Source organism: Phyllostomus hastatus, unplaced genomic scaffold (genome assembly GCF_019186645.2).
Source record: "Phyllostomus hastatus isolate PE091 unplaced genomic scaffold, TTU_PhHast_1.1 phas_scaffold_12, whole genome shotgun sequence".
Classification (NCBI taxonomy): Eukaryota; Metazoa; Chordata; class Mammalia; order Chiroptera; family Phyllostomidae; genus Phyllostomus; species Phyllostomus hastatus.
Genome location: NW_025334007.1, coordinates 19133122 through 19146395, shown reverse-complemented (window position 1 = coordinate 19146395; position 13274 = coordinate 19133122).

Genomic DNA, 13274 nt, shown 5'->3' with positions numbered 1-13274 from the left:
AGCTGAGTAGTGTGACAGAGACTGTCTGGCCTGCAAAGCTGAAAATATTTACTATCTGGCCCTTTACAGAATAAGTTTACTGACCCTATTTATTGCATTTTATTTTATTATTGTTCAAGTACAGTTGTCGGCATTTCCCCACCACCACTCTTCCCCCCACCTCAGCCATCCCCACCTCTCTCCCCTGATTCCACCCCACTTGGTTTTGTCCATGTGTCCTTTATAGTTTTTCCTGAAAATCCTTTCCCCCATTGCCCCCATTATTCCCTCCCACCTCCCCTCTGGTTACTGTACTGACCCTATTTTTGAAGTCTTTTCCATCTACAGAAAAGGGTCTATATATAAATTACATACCCACACAGGAAGTTATATAAAACCTCTCAACCATTTATAGGACATGATGTAATAACATATTAATTTTATAAATATTTTAATCATCATTAATTTTGGTAAATTGAATATTTTTCTTCTTGATCTTCCTGTTTTCTAAATGGCACCTTTTCTCTAGCCCACAGAAAACAAAAAAATGTTCATGGTTCAGCATTATTCTCTCCATCTTGAAATGTGTTTTCCTACTGTCTTGCATTTTACTCCTATTTATTTTGTCTTTCTTGGACCCCTTGTCAACCCTCTGTCTCTCACCATCCTGTGAACACTGGTGTTCCCCCATGGCTCTGCCTTTGGTTTGATTGTCACTTTACCTAACTCCACTAAGTGTCAACCAGTCACTCCTGTGATGTCAGCTACAAATCTTCTTTAAAACTTTGCTTTATATCCAAATCTTTCACCTGAGAGCTGGGCTCCCAATCCCAGAATCCTCTCTCTTGGACATCTCTATTCACAGGAGCCTCAAACTTGGCTCAGGAATGACCACTGGAGAAGAGAATTTGGCGGTATATGACAAGCTTTATTGTGAGAACTGACACATGGGCTTCCTTGTCCTCTCTCATGTATTTCTAGAGGAAAAGATTTCAGTTTTTTTCTGATTTTAATAAAACACAAAGCATTTTAGTGTAGTTCAGTTAATGTGTGGCTTTTCACTCTAATATTTCTCTCTCTCTCTCTCCCTCTCTCGTTGTTCAAGTACAGTTGTCTCCGTTCCCCCCCCCCCCGCCGCACCACCCATCCCTGCCTCCTACCCTCTAAAGCATTTTATTTTTTTTAAAATTAAGTAGCTTCTCTAGTGTCATTCTTTAGTGCTACCTGAATTAGAAACACAGTGTTCTTCCCTTTCACACCTATGCTCCTCCATCTATTTATCCATCCATCTGTCTGCCCAATAAATATTTCATTGAATACCTACTATGTGGCAGAAATTGGGTGGGTCCTCTCTTAGGTCCTCCTACTTGTAACATGATTCTCAGCTCTCTTGAAGGCTTCACTCTGAAAATGGAATCCCCTTCTAACATGTCTCTTCACAAGTCACTATTTATCCTCATAATCAATTGTTCCAACCTCTGGTTCCTGAACCAGCCCAGCATATTTTTGCCACCTTCAAACCTACCACTTTTCTTTTCTTGAACCTTGCCTTAGCAATAGTAGTCTTAGCATAGAGAGTTTAGAGTGCTAGGGCAGGTCTACAGCTTAAACTGGGTGAGGAAAACACTGCTCTGAAGTCTCGTTTTGGGGATGTGAGTGGCTAGATATCTCTTGGCATGGCCTTGATTTTCTGTCTTTGCAGGCACTCTGTTGGGGTTCATAGTGACTTCCTACTGATGCTATTGTCACCCGGGTTGGGAGGTTTGGATTTTGAAGCCAGGCAAAACATTGTGCCTACCCCCCTGTTCATGTTTTCATTGTGGATTTTCTCTCTTCCCTGTTCTCATGACTTGTGGTGAACTTTTAGCCCTTAATCTGTTAAAAGATAAATGACCCAAGGGAGATGGTCATGGAATGTATATCTTTGAGAATTTTTTAAGTTAAAATTTGACAGCTTTAATAGTCAAGCTTTCTTGAACACTTAAGAGACAAAAATAGTTTAAAAAGTATTGTTAAACATTTCACATTGATGATCTGCTTAATTGCTTACATGAAAAGATTTAAACCTTGCAGGCTCTCTGATAATTCTGCTTTCCTTCCAAGAGCCTACTTTTGGTTTCTAACATCTGCTCCTAGTGACTGATTCTCCCATCATGTGGCTGCTAGCCTTTTCCTCACCACCTGGCCCCAACTCTCTGTCCCATCATATGGCTTTTAGTCAAATAATTTCTTATGCCCTGGGACTCTCAGATATGCATGCCTGCACCTACATTTCAGACCCAGAGCCTTCTGTGTGGAAGCCATGCATATGGCAGGCAGATCTTCTTTTCATCAGAATCAGTTTCAATGCAACTGTTGCATAAAGTTCACTGGATGGTGCCCCGATCAAAGACTGCTTTCCTGGTCACTGATATCAGCCCCTCTATTTCCCAGCTTCAATTTGAATCATGTTCAGCCAAGTTGAAATTCTCTTTAGCAGTTGGGGCCAAGGGGAATCAGGATAAGGAAAATGTTCAGATAATATTTCAATTCCCTTATCTTAAGCAGTACAATAAATGCCTGCACTGTATTCTTAGTCTATTGGCTGATTAGGTGGCTGGCGTAACAATTCATAGTATCTTTGTCAATAATAATAACTGATAAAGTGTATTCTGAACAGACTGGAGCAGGCCCTTGACATGGATTATCTCATTAGTTCATCCTTGGATGCCTGTAATATAGCCAAAACAGCTGTTTGAGAGAGACAAAAGGGGAAGTGTGCGCTTTCTCTGTCTCTCTCTGGCTTTTGGCATTCAATTTTTTTCAAACAGTTTTCAGTTTTATAACCTTTTATTTTGAAATAGTTTGAGAGGGAGAAGTTGGAAAATGATAGAGTTTCTGTGTGTCCTTCACTCATCTTCCCCCAACAATAAGATGTTATATGTAAAGAGTACATTGTCAAGACCAGGAAATTAACATTGATGCAATACTATTAAAGCATTCTTTTGTGTGTATTTCTATGAAATTTGACCACATGTGTAAATTCAAGTAACCATCACAATCAGGATAAAGAATTGCTACATCAGCACACACAAAAAAATCCCCTCATGTTACACCCTAGTAGTCACAGTCTTCCCCCAACCCCAGCTCATGACAACAGCTGATCAGTTCTCCCTTATTATAATTTTATCACTTCACGGTGGTTATATCAATAGAATTGTATAGTGTGTAACCCTTTGAGATTGGCTTTATCACTCAGCATACCATTGAGATCCATCCAAGTTGAGTGTATCAATAGTTAGTGACTTTTTGCATCATTTATTAGAAAGAGATTTTCTTGAAGAGTGCCCTAACTGGAGTGTTCAGATTTCAGCCAACAGTTGCTCAGTTCTTCAGCATGTAACAGGGAGGTCGTTTTTTAGGCAAGGTCAGCTATAGGGCAATCTGGGATCTAGGAGGTTTGTCTTTGTAAAGACTCTTCTGGCTTCAATCAGCCTCTCGCCTTTCACCCAAAGTGTGTAATTTTCTTTCAGCACCTCATCTTTTCTTTCCCTCATTTCCAGCTGTATCTCAGTCTTAGTCCCTGAGATGAGCGCCTGTGATAAGGACTTAGATGCAGGTTTCTAAATTTGAGAGGCGATCACAGGAAGCAGGAGTGGGTGAGAGAGTAGGGAGAGGGAGGCAGGGAGGGTGGAGAAATGAATAAAGGGTGTGTTAATGAGCAGGTCACAGCTGTGGACAATAAACTCAATCCTACCAGGGTCTCCTATGGAACTGTGTAGAACATGGCTAAGAATCGTCACTCTGAAACATGGGAGATGGAGGCATTAATTCACTAACTCCCATCTTTTATTAGTTGAGAGTTGCAGCAAGCACATTAACCCCCTGAACTTCTGGATGGTATTTGCACAAATAGATTTAGTAAATTCTACAAACTATTGTCCAAAGCAAACCACAGCCTAGCCCAGATCCCAGGGGAGAGGAAATAGACTCTTTTGTCATAGCACACACATACAGGAGTGGGCAGAACTCTTGGGAGCTCTCTCTGTGGACTAGTTATCATACTCATGTATCAATAATTAGTCTAGTGGCAGGAGTGAACTTGAGACTCAAGTCAAAGGACGGCAATGCTAGGTTGTCCAGGGAACTACAATGTGGTTTGGCCTGATAGAGCTACCCACCATTTTCTGGAGAATATGGAGTCAAAAGCACAGAGAGAGGGAGAAGGAGCATGATGTAGAGTGTAGCTAAAAGGGTGAGGATCTGTGAGGAAGAAGAGGAGCCATGAGTGGTCACAAGCAAGCTGGAGGCATGGAGATGTGCAGAGAGAAGGGGAGATTCTGGGAGACACAGACCATGACTGAGAGAGGCAGAAACAGTTCTAGTCTCTAGTGCTCTAGTCTCTAGTGCCCAGAGGTTTTCAGTTCCAGGGTTAATTCCAATTAGTCCATGTGCATTATGAGATGTTCCTTTTTGCCTGAGATGACCAAAAGTATTTCTCTTTTCTTTATTTCCAACAAAATGACTCAACAAATGCCTTTGAACCATGACTGGTATGGCTCAGTTAGTTGGAGCGTTGTCTTGTACACTAATAGGTTGCCAGTTCAATTCCCAATCAGGGCACATACCTAGGTTGCCCGCTACTGGTTCTGTGTCCCGGGCAGGTTACTTCTGGGCTTCAGTTTCCTCATTGGCAAATGAGAATAATAATTATGCCTATGTCATATGATCATTTTGAGTATTATAATATTTACATTATGAGAGTTAATATACTTGCAACCCCTTGAAATAATGGCTGGCATGTAAGACTATACTTGCAGGGATCATTTCTATAGTTCATTACAATGGCTGGCATGTAAAAACTGTTGTATAAGTAAATGTTTTTTAATTTTTGTATTTAAAAAACTTTTTAAAATTACAGTTTTCATTCAATATTATTTTGTATTGATTTCAGGTATATAACATAGTGGTTAGATAATCATATATTTTACAAAGTGTTCCCCATGATATTTCCCTGTGAAGTGTACCCAACCAACACCATACATTATAATATCATTGATTATATTCCCTATGCTGTACTTTACATCCTTGTGACTGTTTTGTAACTATCAATCTGTACATCTCAATCCCTTCACATTTCCCACCCAGCCCTCCTAAGTAAGTAATTGTTAAATAAACAATAAGATAATGTTTAGGAGTCTTGGGTTGACAGAACAAATAGATTCTGCTTTGGAAGGAAAGAAAGATATGTTATTGGGAAAATACATTATTTTCTTCTGTAATCAAGGTAAGTCATTCCTACTAGTATGTTATTGTGGGTCATTGAAATAGAAACATATATCCTGAAAAGTCAGAGCCAAGTTGTGTACAGGACAGACAAAGCTATGGGTACAGTCCATCACATACATTAAGGCATCCTGGTTCGAATCAGGAATTTCAAGCTTCTTTGAGCTTGCTATGCTCTTCCCCCCCCCCATCCTTTTTCTTGCTGACTTCTCCCCTTCTCAAGATAACCCAATTTATAGAATTGCCTCAATATGTGCTGGTTGACATGACATTCTGAGTGGAGAAGAATGCCAGAGAGACCCAGTCGTTACCTGTTGATTTATGGTCCCTCTGCTTCACTGTCACTTTCTGATTTAACATCAAAAGGGTGGATTAAGAATGCAATCATGCTGGGCAAACAAATACACTGTTGCAAATGACTTTGCAAAAAAGTTATTTTTTTTTAAAATTCTGGCTATGTATAAAATGAGCTAAAAGTGGCTGTTGGTGCAATCATTCAAATGCCTTCGGACCCTCACACCATATGTTCCCTGTGTTTTCTTTTATCACATGTGAGTGTATATTATAATACACGGCAATTCCGAAGGGGAACCAGATGGCTGCGTGTTCCGCAGTCCAGGATTCTCCAGCCGAAAGGAAGAAGGAATCTGGGGCTATATTTGGTTCTGATGAAACTGACAGGCCATGGAGGAGGTAATCAGTGGTATTTAAGGAGGGCTCACATTTACGATAAAGAGTTTAAGTGCTCCATCACGTCTGACTGTGTCTGGAATGGGCATCGCCTTTAAGAACAGACTTAACATATTCCTTTACATTGGCTCAATTGGAATATGTTGAGACTAGCAACATTTTAAACTCGTTTTTCTTTTTGAAATATATATGTTTAAAAAAAAAGCAAGTAATTTCTTGGAAAGAGTTTAAAGTATGGCCAGTTTTCAACTCTTGCTCCCTTATTGTCTGGGCTGCTAGAGAATTATGTTGCCCAAAAAAGAGAGGGCTAAACTGGCCAGAAGAAAGTAGGGAGGCACCTGACTTGCTAGTTTTCTCAATGTAGTTGAAGGGTTCCTGCATGTCTCTACTTTGCAAGGTGAAAACATTTGGCCCTTAGAACTGTGAGGGGACAGTCACAATGATGTGCAGTTGGCCTTGCAAATTGGACAATATGTTACTGTCTTATTTGCTCTGTAACAGTGTGAAAATGATGACCATTTCAAAATGGAAAACAAAATCTATGAAAACTATGGTGGACTAAACAGATGATTACGCTGTAGCCAGTTGATTTCTGCGTGCCTCCTCTACACCCACCTGCCCATCACAACATTTGTTCATGTTGAAATTTGCGCATCTGTCTTTTAAAAAATGATGATGTTCTCAGTACTCTGCTCTCACTGCCCACAAATGCCAGCACTTGCTGGAGTTCCCCACCACAACCCCTTTTGTGTCTTGCTCTGTCCCTCTCCCTTTGGGAATCTCAACAATACTCACGCTCCCTCTACCATGTGGCGCTCTTTGCATTCTCTCCTAGGGATCCCTCTGATGCTCCAGTCAGCCACCCAACTCTTTCCATAAAGCTCCATCTCCAGTTCCCATAGGCTTGTTCAACTCAAAATGACACAAACTAGACCCAGCATTGTCTACCATCTCTCCCCTTGAATTTCTTCCTTTACTGATAGCCTTGTTACTTGTTGCATGCTGCAAGAATATTTTTTCTAAAATAGAAATGTGACCATAGCATTCCCTCAATCAAATCTTTCAGGAGATCCCTAGGATATTTAGGATGAGGTTCAAACATGATAGCAGAGTCTATGAGACCCCTCATGCTCTCATCCATGCTTGTCTTTCCTTTCTTCTTTCCATGGGAATCTTTGAGCTAGCTGTGTTTGACCTCCTCACAGTTCCTCAAATATAGCTTGCAAATTCACATTTATTTCCATTCTCCTCGTCTCTCCTCACTTGTTAAGAACTGCACATGTACTGGCATTTCTTAACTACCCCCTTCCTGTGACTTCTTACTTCAGGCTCTGAGTTCTTTTGTCCAGTTAGCAGCATGATATGAGGCCACAACTAGAGAACCATAGCCCCAAACAAGGAACACCCAGAGGCTGCTCTTGCTTTGCTCTCATTGGCCTGGAGGAGAAGCAGTAACGAGGGCAGACAGTGTGGGAAACTGGTGGTGGGGTGGTGGTCTCAAAGTTCCATAGACAGACAGATGGACAGACAAGGGGCTGTCCAAGAGGAAGAAACAAAGGGCAGAGAGTAAGTTACCCAGTGCAAGTCTGTGATGGCACACAAAACCCAGCCCTTCCCATCATGTGACCTCACTTACTATCACTGTGACAGCTACTGCCCTTAGTTTTGCAGATGAATAACTGGTTTAAGGTCACATAGTTGATAAGTGGCCAAGTCAGAATTCCCTTCACAAAGTTTCAATGTTTAAAGTTGGCAAGGGCTAAAATAATAATAATAATAATAATAATAATAATAATAATAATAATAATAATAATTAATAATAATAAAAAAGTTGGTGAGGCCTTTATGTACCTAAAAAGCCCTAGATAGTGCCAAGTACTTCTCTGAAATTGCTTCATTGAATCTTCACAAGTCTGAGTAATTAGTATGCAAGTTAACCTTATTTATTTATTTTTGAGATAATTCACATTTTGTAAAATTCATCATTGTAAAGTGTAAACTACAGTGTTTTTTAGTATATTTACAAAGGTTGTCCAACCACCAGCACTAACTCCAGAATATTTTCATTACCCCAAAAAGAAACTTTGTACCCTTTAGCAATCACTCCCCATTGCCCCCTCCCTGCAGCCCCTGGCAATCACTAGTCTACTTTCTGCCTCTATGATTCTAAACGTTTCTGAAAATGGAGTCACACAATATGTGCTCTTTCATGCCTGGCTTCTTTTACTTAGCATAGTGTTTTTAAGGTTCATCCATGTTGTAGCATGTGTTAGTACTTCATTCCTTTCTATGGGTCAGTGATATTCCATTGTATGGATAGACCACATTTTGCTTATGAATTCACCATTTGATGGACATTGGGTCATTTTTACCTTTGACTATTGTAAGTCTCATTTTTAGGCTAGAAACTGAGGTTCAGAGATGTTAATTAAAACACAATAATTAAAATATTGCTTTTTGAACCAGACAGACCTAGATTCAAAATGTAGCTTCATCGCTTGCTTGCTATGTGACTTGGGACAAGTTATTCATCCTCTTTAGCTTCCATAGTCAATACAAAGATAGTAGTATTACCCGACTGTTAGGGTTGGTGTGAAGACTCTTTTATTTTTTAATTTTTTCAATTTCATTTTACTTTCAAAATTATTTTGTATTAGTTTCAAGGGTAAGTATGAGGTCCTTTGATAATTCATATAAAGGAGTGTTTGGTATGTATTAGGGCTTCCATGAAGATTAATGATGGGCCCTACACATTTGGTTCTCCCTAGTAGCCAATAACTAATTCTGAATGAAGAAATGAATAAAAAGAACATGATTTGAATTCTGATTTGGCCGCTTATCAGCTATGTGACCTTAAACAAATTATTCATATGCAAAATGGAGGGTAGTAGCTGTTGCAGTGGTAGTAGGGTCAAGCACAAGGTATAGCAGAATTCCTAGCTCATGGTAGGACTCGGAAAATGTCAGTTCTCTTTCCCTTAATGGCATGTTACTATTTCCTCTTTGATTGCAATTGCAACATACAACTTAACTCCTGAACTAAGCCTTGAGGTGTGCATTTATAGTTACCCATAATTTTTCACTTTTGAGCTTTACAATATTAATCTTCTGTATTATTAGGGAAAGACAACTATGGCATTAAAAACAATTGAGAGCTGCTTATTTGAGTAAATACCCAATGCATTCATGAAACATCATTTTGCTTCTCATCTGAATTTATACTTTTTAAATTTTTGTTAAAGCAAAGTTCTCTAAAATCAATAACATAAACATTAAAGACGCCAAACATTCAGCTTTTTCAGAAAGGCCTAAGTATAAATTGATTAGCTGGCATTCTCTAGCTTTGTGGAGAGAGAAAGAGAGAGAGAGAGAGGGAGAGAGAAAGAGAGTTATGTTGGAAAAGTCACTGTGATGGGCTCCATTCATTTTGTAAGGTTAGGGGTCAGGGCAGCATGAAGGGAAATGTCTTTGAAAGAACTCATCGAATGTCACTCAGAGATTATTAATTTACTGAAAAGTCTACCTTTGGCCTGGGGATTTACTAAAGTTAGAATTTGCTGGAGTTTCCTTTGAACTCTGCATCCAGGCATCCAGAGGAATGCTGGCTCACTCCTGTGCTGTGACCTCCTAAACCTGGCTGGCATCATCACCCACATTTGGCCTGTTGGAGGGTTTTTTCTACATCTGATGCTCATGACATGATTCTGCTCAGACTCTTGAGTAACATCAGCTTTCAAAGATTAGAACAAAAGGAAAGGGAAAAATAAGCATCATAGTATTTTGGTTTTCCACGGCTCTTACCTGATCATTAGGGTTCTTAAGTTTAAGGAGATGAATATGCCACAAAGACTGTTTAGAATCTGGTGAGAAGTGAGATGTGCAGTGTGGGAAGAGGGTGACAAGGTGTTAGGGCAGATTCCTTAGCAACAACATCACTTATTAGGAAATGTACACTAGCACGTGGTACTAGTTTTGGTAAATACCAGACTCATCCATTCATCTTTTCTATTCCCCTGCAAGTGGTTTATGAGTATATGTATGCTAGTTTACAATCTCAGTTGGTTTGGGTTTATCCACTTTTACACTTCAAGGAATTTTAGCAAATTCATAGAGACAGAAAGTAGAGTGGTGGGTTCTAGGGGCCAGGGGAGGGAGCAATGGATTATTTAGTGGGGACTGAGTTTCAGTTTGGGAAGATGAAAAGAGTTCTGGAGATGGTGATGGTAGTGGTTACACAACAATGTGAATATCCTTAATACTACTGAACTGTACACTGCTCTTGGTATGATGGTCCATGGTAAATTACCCATCCTGCAGCAGTGAGTCCCAGATCTGCCTGTTCATCCCTCCCTACTCCCTTTATCCTCTGGCAACCACTGGTCCTCTTACTGTCTCCATAGTTTTTTTCTTCTCCAGAATGTCATAGAGTTGGAATCATACAGTATGTAGCTTTTTTAGATTGGCTTCTTTCACTTAGTAATGTGCATTTAAGGTTCCTCCATGAATAATTACATATTATTAGGTGATATATAAGAATTAAATATATGGACTTTTGGCCAAGATGGAGGTGTAGGTAGACACACTGTGCCTCCTCGCACAACCAAAAGAAAGACAACAATTTTAAAATAAAAAACAACCAGAACTGACAGAAAATCAAATGGTATGGAAATCTGACAACCAAGGAGTTCAAGAAGACATATTCATCCAGACTGGTAGGAGGGGCGGATTTGGGCAGCTGGGGCAGAGAGGACTTGCAGCAAGGCAGCAGCTAGTTGACTGGGGCACACAAGGTGGCAGCCAGTGAACCTAGTGAGGTGGCAGATTGTGGAATGGGGCACGCAAGGCTATAGCTGGCTGGCAAGGCAGTGGCTGGCAGACCTGGCTGTCCCTCGTTCACACATAGATAAACTGGGTGAAACAAAGGGGAAGCGGGACTGACCGCACAACCCAGGGTCCCAGTACGTGGAAATAAAGTCTCAAACCACTGATTGAAAACACCTGTGGGGGTTGAGGCAGCATCAGGAGAAACTCCCAGCCTCACAGGAAAGTTCGTTGGAGAGACCCACACGGTCCTAGAACATATACAAGCCCACCCACGTGGGAATCAGCACCAGAAGGGCCCAATTTGCTTGTGGGAAGCGGGGGAAGTTTGAAATCTGGCAGAGAGTGGAGCAAGTGCCACTGTTCCCTCTTGGACCCCTCCACCACATACAGCATCATAACCCAGCGATGTGGGTTACCCCGCCCTGGTGAACACCTAAGGCTTCACCCCTCACTACGTAACAGGTGCATCAAGACAAAAAAAATGGCCCAAATGAAAGAACAGATCAAAGCTCCACAAAAAATACAACCAAGCAACGAAGAGATAGCCAACCTATCAGATGAACAGTTCAAAACACTGGTAATCAGGATCTCACAGAATTGGTTGAATTTGGTCGCAAATTAGATAAAAAAATGAAGGCTGTGCTAAGTGAAATAAAGGAAAATGTACAGGGAATCAATAGTGATGGGAAGGAAGCTGGGACTTAAATCAACAGTGAGGACCAGAATGAAGAAAGAAACATCCAATCAGAAAAGAAAGAAGAAACGAGAATACAAAAAAAAAAAAATGAGACACTTAGGAACCTCCAGGACATCTTTAAACATTCCAACATCCGAATTATAGGGGTACCAGAAGGAGAAGAGGAAGAGCAACAAGTGGAAAACTTATTTTAACAAATAATGAAGGAGAACTTTCCCAATCTGGCAAAGGAAATAGACTTCCAGGAAGTCCAGGAAGCTCAGAGAGTCCCAAAGAAGTTGGACCCAAGGAGGAACACACCAAGGCACATCATAATTACATTAGCCAAGATGAAAGATAAGGAAAGAATCTTAAAAAGAGTAAGAGAAAATGAGACAGTTACCTACAAAGGAGTTCCCATCAGACTGTCAGCTGTTTTCTCAAAAGAGACCTTGCAGGCAAGAAGGGACTAGAAAGAAGTATTCCAAGTCATGAAAGGCAAGGACCTACATCCAAGGTTACTCTATCTAGCAAAGCTATCATTTAGAAGGGAAGGGCAGATAAAGTGCTTCTCAGATAAGGTCAAGGTAAAGGAGTTCATCATCACCAAGCCCTTATTATATGAATGTGAAAGGGATTTATCTAAGAAAAAGAAGATAAAAAACATGTGAGTAAAATGAGGGCAAACTCACAGTTATTAATGACTACACCTAAAACAAAAACAAAAACAAACTAAGCAAACAACTAGAACAGGAACAGAACCACAGAAATGGAGATCACATGGAGGGTTAGCAACAGGGGAGTGGGAGGGGGAGAGAGGGGGAAAAGGTACAGAGAATAAGTAGCATAGAAGGCAGGTAGAAAATAGACAAGAGGAGGGTAAGAATAGTATGGGGAATGTAGAAGCCAAAGAACTTATATGTATGACACATGGACATGAACTAAAGGGGAGGAATGTGGGTGGGAGGGTGTGTGTAGGGTGGAGGGGAGTGAGGGGGGGAATGGAACAATTGTAATAGCATAATCAATACAATATATTAAAAATAAATAAATAAAAATTAAAAAGAATTAAATATTATAGTGGTAGAGCAACACAAAATCAACTTTCCATCCCTTCTTTGCCCCCAGATTGAATGAACCTCATTGCCTCTTGGTTCCCTAATATTTCTCATGTATATCTCAGTTTTTGCACCTTAATTAATTTCTGGCTGAATTTTGTTGAAAAGTCTGAATCCCTCATAAAGAACTTAAGCCCTTCAAGAAAAGGGTATCCTATGGAAATGGAGACCATTATGCTAGGTGAAATAAGCCAGTTGGTAAAAGACAAATACCATATGATCTCACTTATAGGAGGAATCCAATGAACAAATTAAACTAATGAGCAAAATAGGACCAGAGGCATAGAATCATGGAATAAATTGGCAGTGATGAGAGGGGATGGGGAAAGTGGGGACTGTGTGAAGGGATGTGTCAGGGAACATATATGAAGGACCCATGGACATGGACAATGGTGTGGGGATTTACTGTGGAAGTGGGGGACGGATTGGGCAGAGGAGGGCAAAGTGAGAAAATTGGAACAAATGTAACAGCATAAACAATGAAACATTATAAAATAGTAAAAATTTAAAAAATTTAAAAATTTAAAAAAGACTGGGACATCCTAGTCTCCTTAGCATCTAATACACAGAAGAGGCTCAATAAATGTTATTGAAAAAAAAGGAATAAATGCATAAAAGCTAAAGATTAAGATTAGGGTTTTAGGGAAACCCTATGATGTAGTAAGTTTTCATGATTTAAAACAATTTTAAACAGCTTAGAGACTGAGCCCTGACCAGCGTAA